Genomic DNA, 9,802 nt, shown 5'->3' with positions numbered 1-9,802 from the left:
CAGTTGTTTTCTGAAGTCCTTTCATCACTGTGGAAGAAGAACCAATGAAAACATTTACAGAAAGCTGCTGCTTTGAGGAAAAATGTTTCACTACTAAGGCCATTTCTGGTAGGCTTAGCTCCGAGTTGGTTCCCCTGTTATGTCTTGGGCTGCAGCTTTTCCTTTGCCTCCATTCCAGGTGGTGATGTTCTGGACTATGATGCTGAACGGTCCTTTACTCAGAGCCCTGCAGAATTCGGAGCACCCAACTCTCCAGGCGAGTGCCTGTGATGTCCTGTCTTCCATCTTGCCAGAGGCCTTCAGCAATCTGCCGGTGATGTAAGAGTGTTTTCTCACCCTTAAATCATGACTGGAGCACCAGAGCTAGAATTTGATGCTTTTGCATTTTGAACCAGTATTCAGCATCATCTCTGATGAAAAGGTGCTACTTCACTTGAGTTGGGGATGAGGGCACTGGGGAACAGCAAATAGGAAAATTTGAAGCCTTAATATATCAGGAAAGCTGTTTCCCCCTGTGCATTAGAATGTAGGTGGTAGAGGCAAGGGTAGCAGAAGCTTGGAAGGCAGAGAGATTTCAGGAAGATTCCATATCCAAACTTTAAAAGGCCTGAGTTGAAGCCCAGCTCTTCGACTTGCTAGCTCTTTGACTCTTAACCTCTCTAAAACTTGGTGTTATCATCAATAAGATGATAGTCATGTGAAAAATAACAAGTATGTGAAAATACTTAGATTTGTTGTCCAACACATATGGTATTTGTCTTAGTCTGTTTGAGCTGTTATAATAAAATACCATAAATTGGGTGTCTTCTAAACAACAGAAATGTCTTTAGAACATTATTTCCCAAGATGGAAATCAACCAAGCAAAGAGTTCACAGATAACTGTCCCAGGCCAGGTTATATATTCAATGTTCATAAGAGCAAAATCCATAGGCTTCTCGGGTGTCCATGGCACGTACCAAAATCATGGGAGCTTCCCCTGGGATTTTTTTGAGTGTCCAAATTGTAAAATATCAGAAGAACAGTAAATTGATTGAGTAGATGAATTTTTATTTCCAAGTAGAAATGTGCGTGAAGGCTTCTAGCTTTATCTGAAAATAAGTTTGAGAATTTCACAGGTAGCAGCATGACCTGCTAAAGTAACTTCAGTGTTTTGTTTTGTCTTATAGGATGTCATATTTGTTTCAGATGCAACAAATACAATATTGATGTCACTTGAAGACAAGTCTCTGAATGTTCGAGCCAAAGCAGCCTGGTCCCTGGGCAACCTGACAGACACTCTGATTGTCAACATGTAGGTGACTGAGCTTGCTTTCCCCTGCTGACTTCTGAGATTGAGGGCCCAAGAGAATGTCCTTGATCTCTACCATGAAAGAATCAGCAGTAGTTCCCGCATATTACGCAGTCAGTCTTCCTGCTTTGTTTTGTTTGTTATTCCTTCAGAAAATAAAATTAATAAGCTGTTCTTAATATATATTAGGAATATGTTAAGACATATATGTATTAAAAATACTGTATGCCGATATAAGTAATATGTCCACATTATAGAAAACATAAAAGCAAATCCTTAGTAATGGTTACTGTACTTTTAAAATGCATTTAAAAAAATTTCTTAAAGTAGTATATTCACAGGCTAAAAAAAATCCAGATAGTACAAAGCAGCATTCAGTGTGAAGCCTTTCTTCTACCCTGACACCTTAGTTCCCCTCCCCAGAGGTAGCTGGTTATTCACGTGCAAGTGTCCTGCTTTTTGTCACTTCACCGTATAAGCGACATGTAAAATGTGTAAGCATTCTATTATTGACTTGTTAGAAATCCTTATTTATGATTACATAATGAACACTGTGTGATGATTATTTAACCATTTTTCTATTACTGAACATTTGTTTTAGGCTTTAGGCTTGTAGGCTTTTATATTCAGTGAATATTTTTGTGCATGAAATCTGCATTTTGAGATTTTTTTTTGGAGACATTCCTAGGTGGGGAACTATTGAGTCAAAAGATGTATACTGTAAGTTTCTTGATATAACCTAAGCAGATTTGTTAAACTGTTTTCCTAAACTTTTATGCTTATGCTAAGTGAATATATTTCTATATGTATATATTTAAGTGTATTTATCTTTTAACATGTGTTGCCTGCTTTGGGTGGAACAGGGAAACACCAGACCCAAGTTTCCAGGAGGAGTTCTCTGGTCTCCTGCTCTTGAAAATGTTACGATCAGCTATAGAAGCATCCAAGGATAAAGACAAGGTAGACTCACAACAAAACCCAGTATCTCCCAAACAGATACTTAATGTATTGTAGCTGCAGTGTGGTAGTTTAGTGTGGCTTGATGTTCCTCAGACTATCCCACCAAATATACTCTTGTTCAAAGGAGACTGCGGGTGTGCTCAGGGTATAAACCCCCCACCCAACCACCCACTCCAGGCCTCCCACATAATCGGGTCACTAAACAAATCCCAGAGGGCCCAGCCCCAGCTGTTGCCTGGCTTTTCAGAAACAGAATTAGGTTGGGAATGGCAGCTGCTTAGACAGGTCTGTCCCCAGAAAGCCCTGGGTATGGGTGGAGTCCCGTCTACCCTCTGGTTTCCACTGGCACATTTATCTACCAACATTCTGTCCAAGTCTCCTCTTCTGAGCCCTCACCAGAATCACCCTTAATGAAGAGTCACAGGGAGAAGACGTCCACCCACGCATCAGGAGACAGGCCTGGAACAGAGCCTTCCTGCACAGCCTCAGAAGGGACCCACCCTGCTGACACCTTGATCTTGGACTCATGGCCTCCAATACTGTGAGACAGTAACATTCTGTTGTTGAAGGTGCGCAGTCTGTGGTACTGTAAAACAGCCCTAGGAAATGAATGCAGCCTGTTAGCCCACAGATGGTGAAGGGATGGAATGCTCCATGGAGCTCCAGGCTCACTGTCTGCAGCTCCTAAAGTGTGCTACGGGACCCTTGGGTGGGTGTAGGTACGCAGGGTAATTTTGGGTGGTTCAAGGTGAATAATTTCAATTGACATAACAATGTATTTATCTTGCTGGGTAAATGAGGGATCCCCAACTGTTAGGAATCAGGCTACACAGCAGGAGGTGAGCAGCCAGCCAGTGAGCAAAGTTTCACCTGTAGAAACAGCCACTTCCCATCCCTCGCATTACCGCATGAGCTCTGCCTCCTGTGAGATGAGTGGTGCCATTAGATTCTCATAGAAGCACTAACCCTACTGTGAACTACGCATGCCAGGGATCTGGATTGCGTGCTCCTTATGAGAACCTAATGCCTGATGATCTGCGACTGTCTCCCATCACCCCCGGATGGAACCATGTAGTTGCAGGAAAACAAGTTCAGGGCTCCCACTGATTCAACTGATTCTACATTATGGTGAATTGTGTAATTATTTCATTATATATTACAGTGAAATAATAATAGAAATAAAGCACACAATAAATGTAATGGGCTTGAATCATCTCCGCATCATCCCTTCCCCTTCTCCCGGGTCCGTGGAAGAGTTGTCTTCAAGAAAACTGGTCTCAGGTAGCAAAAAGGTTGGGAACCACTGGTGTAAATGCTTCAAGGAATAGTTAAGCAGCTTAAGTTTACATGCTACAAAAAATACAGGTTTAAATGCTAATAAAAATGGGTGCAAATGAAAACACTCTCTTGCTGTGGTCCAAGGAATCTTCAGCATTCTATCAGAAAGACTTGCAGCTTGGAGCTGCAGCTGCCCTCCCACATCCTGTCCACTGTAACCCCTGCAACACACACACACACACACACACACGCTGTGCTTCATGCCCTCACTAGAGTGGCCTGGGAGGGAATGCATGTGGTTTTTTTTTTTTTTTTTTTTGAGTTGGAGTTTCACTCTTGTTGCCCAGGCTGGAGTGCAATGGTGCAATCTCGGCTCTCTGCAACTTCCGCCTCCTGGGTTCAAACAATTCTCCTGCCTCAGCCTCCCGAGTAGCTGGGATTACAGGCATGTGCCACCATGCCTGGGTAATTTTGTATTTTTAGTAGAGATGGGGTTTCTCCATGTTGGTCAGGCCAGTCTCGAACTCCTGATCTCAGGTGATCCGCCCACCTCAGCCTTCTAAAGTGCTGGGATTACAGGCGTGAGTCACCGCGCCCAGCCGGGAATGCATGCTTTTAGGAGAAATGAAGACAACTCAGGCCCCTCATTCTCCTGGTGTTTGCACAAGTGCCTTCTCCGCAGACCATGCTTCAGTCTCTTTCTTAGTTCTCCTTCTTACTGAAAGAGAGAAGCAGAGCCCCAGCATGTACCCAGCTGCTTAGGGCCCAAGCCAAGTACACAAGTTTCCTGGGGAGCCGGGTGAGTGGAAGGCACTGCAGATCCTCCCCAAAAGCGGCATCAGTTTTTGATGGATCCTTGAGCCCAGGAAGGCAATAGACAAGACATCACGGTTCACCAGAAGAGAAAACAAAAATGCAGTGAGGAAGGGCAGTAGTCAAAGGTTCTATGCTCCATGAGAAGGGGTTCTCAGGGCTCTGAGCAGCAGGCAGAAGACTTTATTGCATGTGTGGTTAGGTGATGGCGACCTACAGTTTTCACTGGGAACTGGGATCCAGAGTAACTCAACCTCCTACTCATGCACATCTCTCTCTGTCTCTTTGCGTTTTGTGTCTCTGTCTCCATCTCTCGCCCTCCTTATCCTCTCAGTCTCCTCTGTCTCTCTCCCAATCTCTCGTCCTCTCTCTCATTCCCTTCTCCTCATCTCTCTTTCTCCTTTTCCAGTTCTCTCTCCCTCCTCATCTCGCTGCATGCTACTGTTCAGGCTCCCGGGGCTCCACGTGGATGGGTGGATACGGGGCTCCTAGGCTAATTTTCACGGGACAAGCACAGGGCTGCAGGACCTAGGTCCCCCACCTTCCAGCACCCTCAAAATGAGAGGTGTGGGGTGTGCCCGTGCTCTCCTGGGTGGGCGCCCCACGCTCCAGGAAGCAGAAACTGCAGGACAAAGCTGGCGCAAGTGATATGCCCACATGGCTGCCAGCTTCCATCTTGGGATCTGCTGAGGCCAAAGCAGAGGACACCTGCCCACCACCGACCCCACACCAGGGTGGGGGGAGGGGTGGGTTTGGGGGTGGGAATGGGGATGGGAGCAGCCACTGCAAAGCAGTCCCTGGCTGGCTTCCTGCCCTGCACCCTGTCATGCAAGGCCTCTCCTCCTGCCCCACCCCTGCCCCTCACCACCTCCACCCCTAGGCTGTCCAGATCCAGGCTCCAGAAGTCTCCTAGGATCCAAGAACTAAGCGCAACCACTGGGCTCCGCAGCCCCTAGTCCGTGAGTCAGCCACCCCTCTGCATGCTGACAAACCTTGGCTGTCACTTATCCTCCACCCCAAACCAGCCTCAGCCCCATCCTACTGCAGGCCTGTGTGGCTGCTGGAGAAGCTGGGCTCCTTTCCTCACCCTGAGGCTGCCTGATAATCTTTCTGGATCCTGAAGAAAACTGACCCACTATTCTCATACTGGTGCAGCTTCTTCCAAGACCTCAAAACTGGACAACGTGAACTTGTCTTGTTTCTTGTCTCTTCTTGCTAGGACTGTCATTGGGACAGTACGAGATGGGGGGTGGGGGGAGACAATGGACGAATGGATGGATGAATGGACATCCCCCCACCAGCATTACCACCTCCTCCTAAACATAGTCCTGAGAGCTCTATTTCCTGGTAAACTTCCCCCTTCCCACCCTGGTCCAGGGAAGCCCAAAGGCCAGCACCCTCCACCCACCCTTCCTGGGGTCCACTCTACTGTCTGCTTGCCCAGATGTCTTAACCCGGCTTTACCAAGCTAGAACAGATAGCAGGGATGAGCCCCCAGCCTCTGCCAGGAAGATTTGCCAAAATGTTCTCAGTTTAGAAGCAGGGGCAGTGACGGGGCCTAGGGATGACTCCAGGGTTGTCACTCAAGTAGCAAGAAGGGCAAGGAGCCCTGTTTCCTGCCCTTACCCTGGGAGAACTTGGCCGGGTCTCCACAAGGCCCTGCAGGGGCAGCAGGAGAGCAAATCCACCCTCCTCTTGAGGAAGTCACCACCATCCCTAGGAAGCAGCAGATGGGGGTGCACTGGCAGAGACCTCGTGTGCTATAGGGCAAGGCCAGCAGATCTGTACTCAGCTTCAGCCCCAGGGGAGCTGCAAGATAGACTGATACCCTCACAGGTTTGGCTCTGTGTCCCCACCCAAATCTCATCTGGAATTGTAATTCTCCTGTGTCAAGGGAGGAACCTGGTGGGAGGGGATTGGATTTGGGGACAGTTTCCCCCGTGCTGCTCCCTGGATAGTGAGGTAGTTCTCAGGAGAGCTGATGGTTTCAAAGTGTGGCAATTACTGGTTCTCCACTCACTCCCTCCTGCCATCTTGTGAAGAAGGTGCCTGCTTCCCCTTCACCTTCTGCCATGATTGCAAGTTTCCTGAACTGCAAGTCAATTAAGCCTGTTTCCTTTATAAATTACCCAGTCTCACGTATTTCTTTATAGCAGTGTGAAAACAAATGAATGTAGTCTCCTTCCCTGAGGTGCCTTCTCCTTAGGCAACCAGCTGCCCCCATGCTCCTCCTCTGCCCCCTGGTATTTCCTTTTGCCTCATGAGGCCCAAGTGATCCACATGGCCAGCCCCAGCCCCATCCTACTGCAGGCCCGTGGGGCTGCTAGAGAGGCTGTGCTCATTTCCTCACCCCAAGGCTGCCTGATATGCTTTCTGGATCCTGGAGAAAACTGATCCACTCTTCTCATACTGGTGCAACTTCTTTCAAGACCTCAAAACTGGACAGCGTGAACTTGTCTTGTTTCTTGTCTCTTCTTGCTCGGGCTGTCATTGGGACAGTCCAAGATGTGGAGTCGGGGGAGACAATGGATGAATGGACAGTAGTCCAGGGAGATGTCCCTGTGAGTCCCGAACTGGGCCCTTCCTCCAGTGAGAAGCCTTCCTGAGTGAGTTTATACAGTCAACCCTTGGTATCCATGGAGGATTAGTTCTAGGGTCCCCAGAGATGCCAAAATCCATGGATACTTAAGTCTCTGACATAACATGGCCTAGTATTTACATATAAGCTATGCACATCCTCCCATATACATTAGACCATCTCTAGATTATTCATGATGTGTAATACAATGCAGATGCTATATAAATGGTTGTGATACTGTATTGTTTAGGGAATGATGACAAGAACAAAGTCTGCACATGTTCAGTAGAGACACAACCATCCAATTTATTTTCTGAATATTTTCCATCTGCTGTTGGCTGAATCCACAGATACAGAGCTCCTAGATACGAGGGCCAAGTATGCTTTGAGAGTAGGGTGGGTGAGGTTGCTAATGAGTACAGGGGAGCAGGTGTTGATCAGGAGGGCCCTGCACTGGGGCATCTGGACGCCCTGTCTCAGGACTTGAGACTCCATTTGGATGGCACAGGCAGACTAAGCCCAAGTCAGAGCCCTCTCCTTGGATGTTCATTTTATCCCAAGCTCTTTCTGGACCCTGGAATTTGGCATCCCTTAGGCTGTGGGTGGAAGGACAGCTGAGCCACGTGTTAGATAACATGTCTAGAGGAGTGAGCCCCTACTGTGTGCCCGGCACTTTCCCCACAGGATCCTCTAGCTAAAATATCCAAGGGTCATGGAGAGAAATACCCAGTTAAAATACCAGAAATGAAGAAGCGATACAATTAGAGACACTAAAAAGACCATTAGAGATACTAAATAACCATTAGTTAATAGTATTAGCTTTTGTATTCTGAAATTCAACAGAAACAGTCACTTCCCTCCACCCCTATGTGTATCCCAGGACCACCCTGGGTAGGGAGGGCTGAGTTCAGGGAGGTCTGGTGCTGGTCCTGGGCTCCGGGGATGACAGTGATGAGGAACTGGGTGCACACATGAGTGGGGGAGCCAGGCCTGGCCAGAGAAGTAACACACATGTGCACAGACATGTTTACCCACATACATGTGTGCACGCATGTGCACAAACACAATGCAGGCAGGCATGTTGACGCCTCAGGCGGCGGAGGACCCTGACTCTGGGCCCTGCTGACCTGGGCAAGGCCCCATTGTGATGCGTGCCATGACATCAGAATGTCACTGGTGCTTAGCACCTATCCGCTCTCCAGCCTGTGTCTGTGTTCTACAGCAGTTACTAACACACAGTGGTGTTGGTGAGCAGCTTGTGGACTCAAAGGTTTTCTCCCTGAGAGGCATAACCCAGGCCAACTGATTCATCAGAATCAGGTGAGTGTCACCTGCTCTCTTCCCTCCAGGCTGACTTGGGGACAGTGGCTATGGTATGGGCGGTGTTGGCCTCTGGGCAGCTACAGAGGAGGGTCATCCCTGAGCAGTCACCGGGCGCCCGTTCTACACTGCCTGTGTAGACGATTTTCTCTTTCGTCCTCATGGTGGCTTCGTAGAGTGGGTGCTGTTCCCGAATGTCCCCATTCGACAGGTGAGACATCTGGGGTCAGAGAGGCGGTAACCGGCCTGAGAATCCAGACACGACCCTGGGTTTTGCTCTCAGCCCTGCTGTGTGCCATGCTAGACTTCAGGCCTCAACCCTGAGACCTCCCTGCTGTAGATCCCAAATCTGCCCAGATTTCCAATCCCGATGGGGCAGAACCTGGCCGTGGAAGACACTGGGATGGATCCACTGTGGGTGGGGAGGAGGGAAGGGTCCTCAGAACATACCTGGGGCCTAAGCTGGGTCCTGATGGTCACTGTGGGACCCACTGGACACACACAGTCCCTTGTCTGTGAGTGGCATGGGGAGCCTTCTGCCCTTGGGGAGTTGTGGAAAGTGAAGGAGCCCTGGAGGGCTGGCTGAGGGGAGACTATCTTCTCTCATATTCAAAGGGGTCCAGGCACTGGGGTTCTCCTCAGGTATTTCTTGTTCTGTCTGGCCTCGCTTTCCTTTTGCCCCAAGTATTGTCAGGAAGGATGGTCCATCTAGATGTTCTCCAGGAGCAAGGACCCACTGTTCTTCATCAGTGACCCAGGAAAATGAAGCCCCCTCCTGTAGGGACAGCTCAGAATGGTGGAGTCCACAGTCCCTCCCTGAGAGACGTGGTTCCCATGAGCACAGTGGCTGCTTTGGAGACAGTAGATCATTTTCATCCCCAAAACCAAACACACTCCTGCTCAAATGGCATTATTCTAAAAGCAACTTCACTGGTTAGACTGAAGGGCCACGGTAGCCCAAGTGATGACCAGGGTAGAACGGAGCAGTCAGGAGAGATCTTGTTCCCCGTAGGAAACTGGGCATCTCTGTGGTCCTGAGCATCCCAGGAGGCCGATCGCACAGAGACTTCTGGTGCCTGACCGCAGTTCGCATCTGCATCTCTGGAATAGCCCATCACAGGCTTTTCACCCTTGGCAAGTGGATACCATTCACCCTGCCGGGGCAGGTGTGTGTGCATTTCCTGGCATAAGGGGACAATGGGATTCTCTGTCCAGGTCCCACTCTTCTTGAGTCCTTGGGAAGATGCCCACCCCTGCTTGGGGCTTCAGAATGCAGAGACCCATGGAGGTGTGGGCTACGGGGTTTGGCCCCTTTTTACCGGAGTGCAGTGGTGGAATGAAGGTTATACAACCAGCCAGCATCTGGGAGCCCGGTGGGAGTGGTTCAGGGGTTCTCTGAAGCTGTCGGGTAGAGTGTAACCTTTAGACAATTTTGTCTCACAGGATGGACATGATAGAGGACACAGATAGTTTGCAGGCACAGGAGCGGGAGGACATAATTATGAAGTATCAGAAGGTACAGTTGGGTGTGCTCCTTGGAGGGAGGTCTCTTCCAGTGCACCCT

At 48.9% G+C, this 9,802-nt stretch overlaps 1 pseudogene; it reads left to right on the top strand.

Moving 5' to 3' along the window:
• Positions 1-6,817: 6,817 nt before the first annotated feature.
• The window catches only part of LOC129017765 (ubiquitin carboxyl-terminal hydrolase 6-like), a 51,617-nt pseudogene continuing 48,632 nt past the window's right edge, over positions 6,818-9,802 (top strand).

Source organism: Pongo pygmaeus, chromosome 19, assembly GCF_028885625.2.
Source record: "Pongo pygmaeus isolate AG05252 chromosome 19, NHGRI_mPonPyg2-v2.0_pri, whole genome shotgun sequence".
In the NCBI taxonomy this organism is placed as follows: Eukaryota; Metazoa; Chordata; class Mammalia; order Primates; family Hominidae; genus Pongo; species Pongo pygmaeus.
Note: the sequence above shows the minus strand (reverse complement) of the source record. Positions and strands in the feature narration are given on the sequence as shown.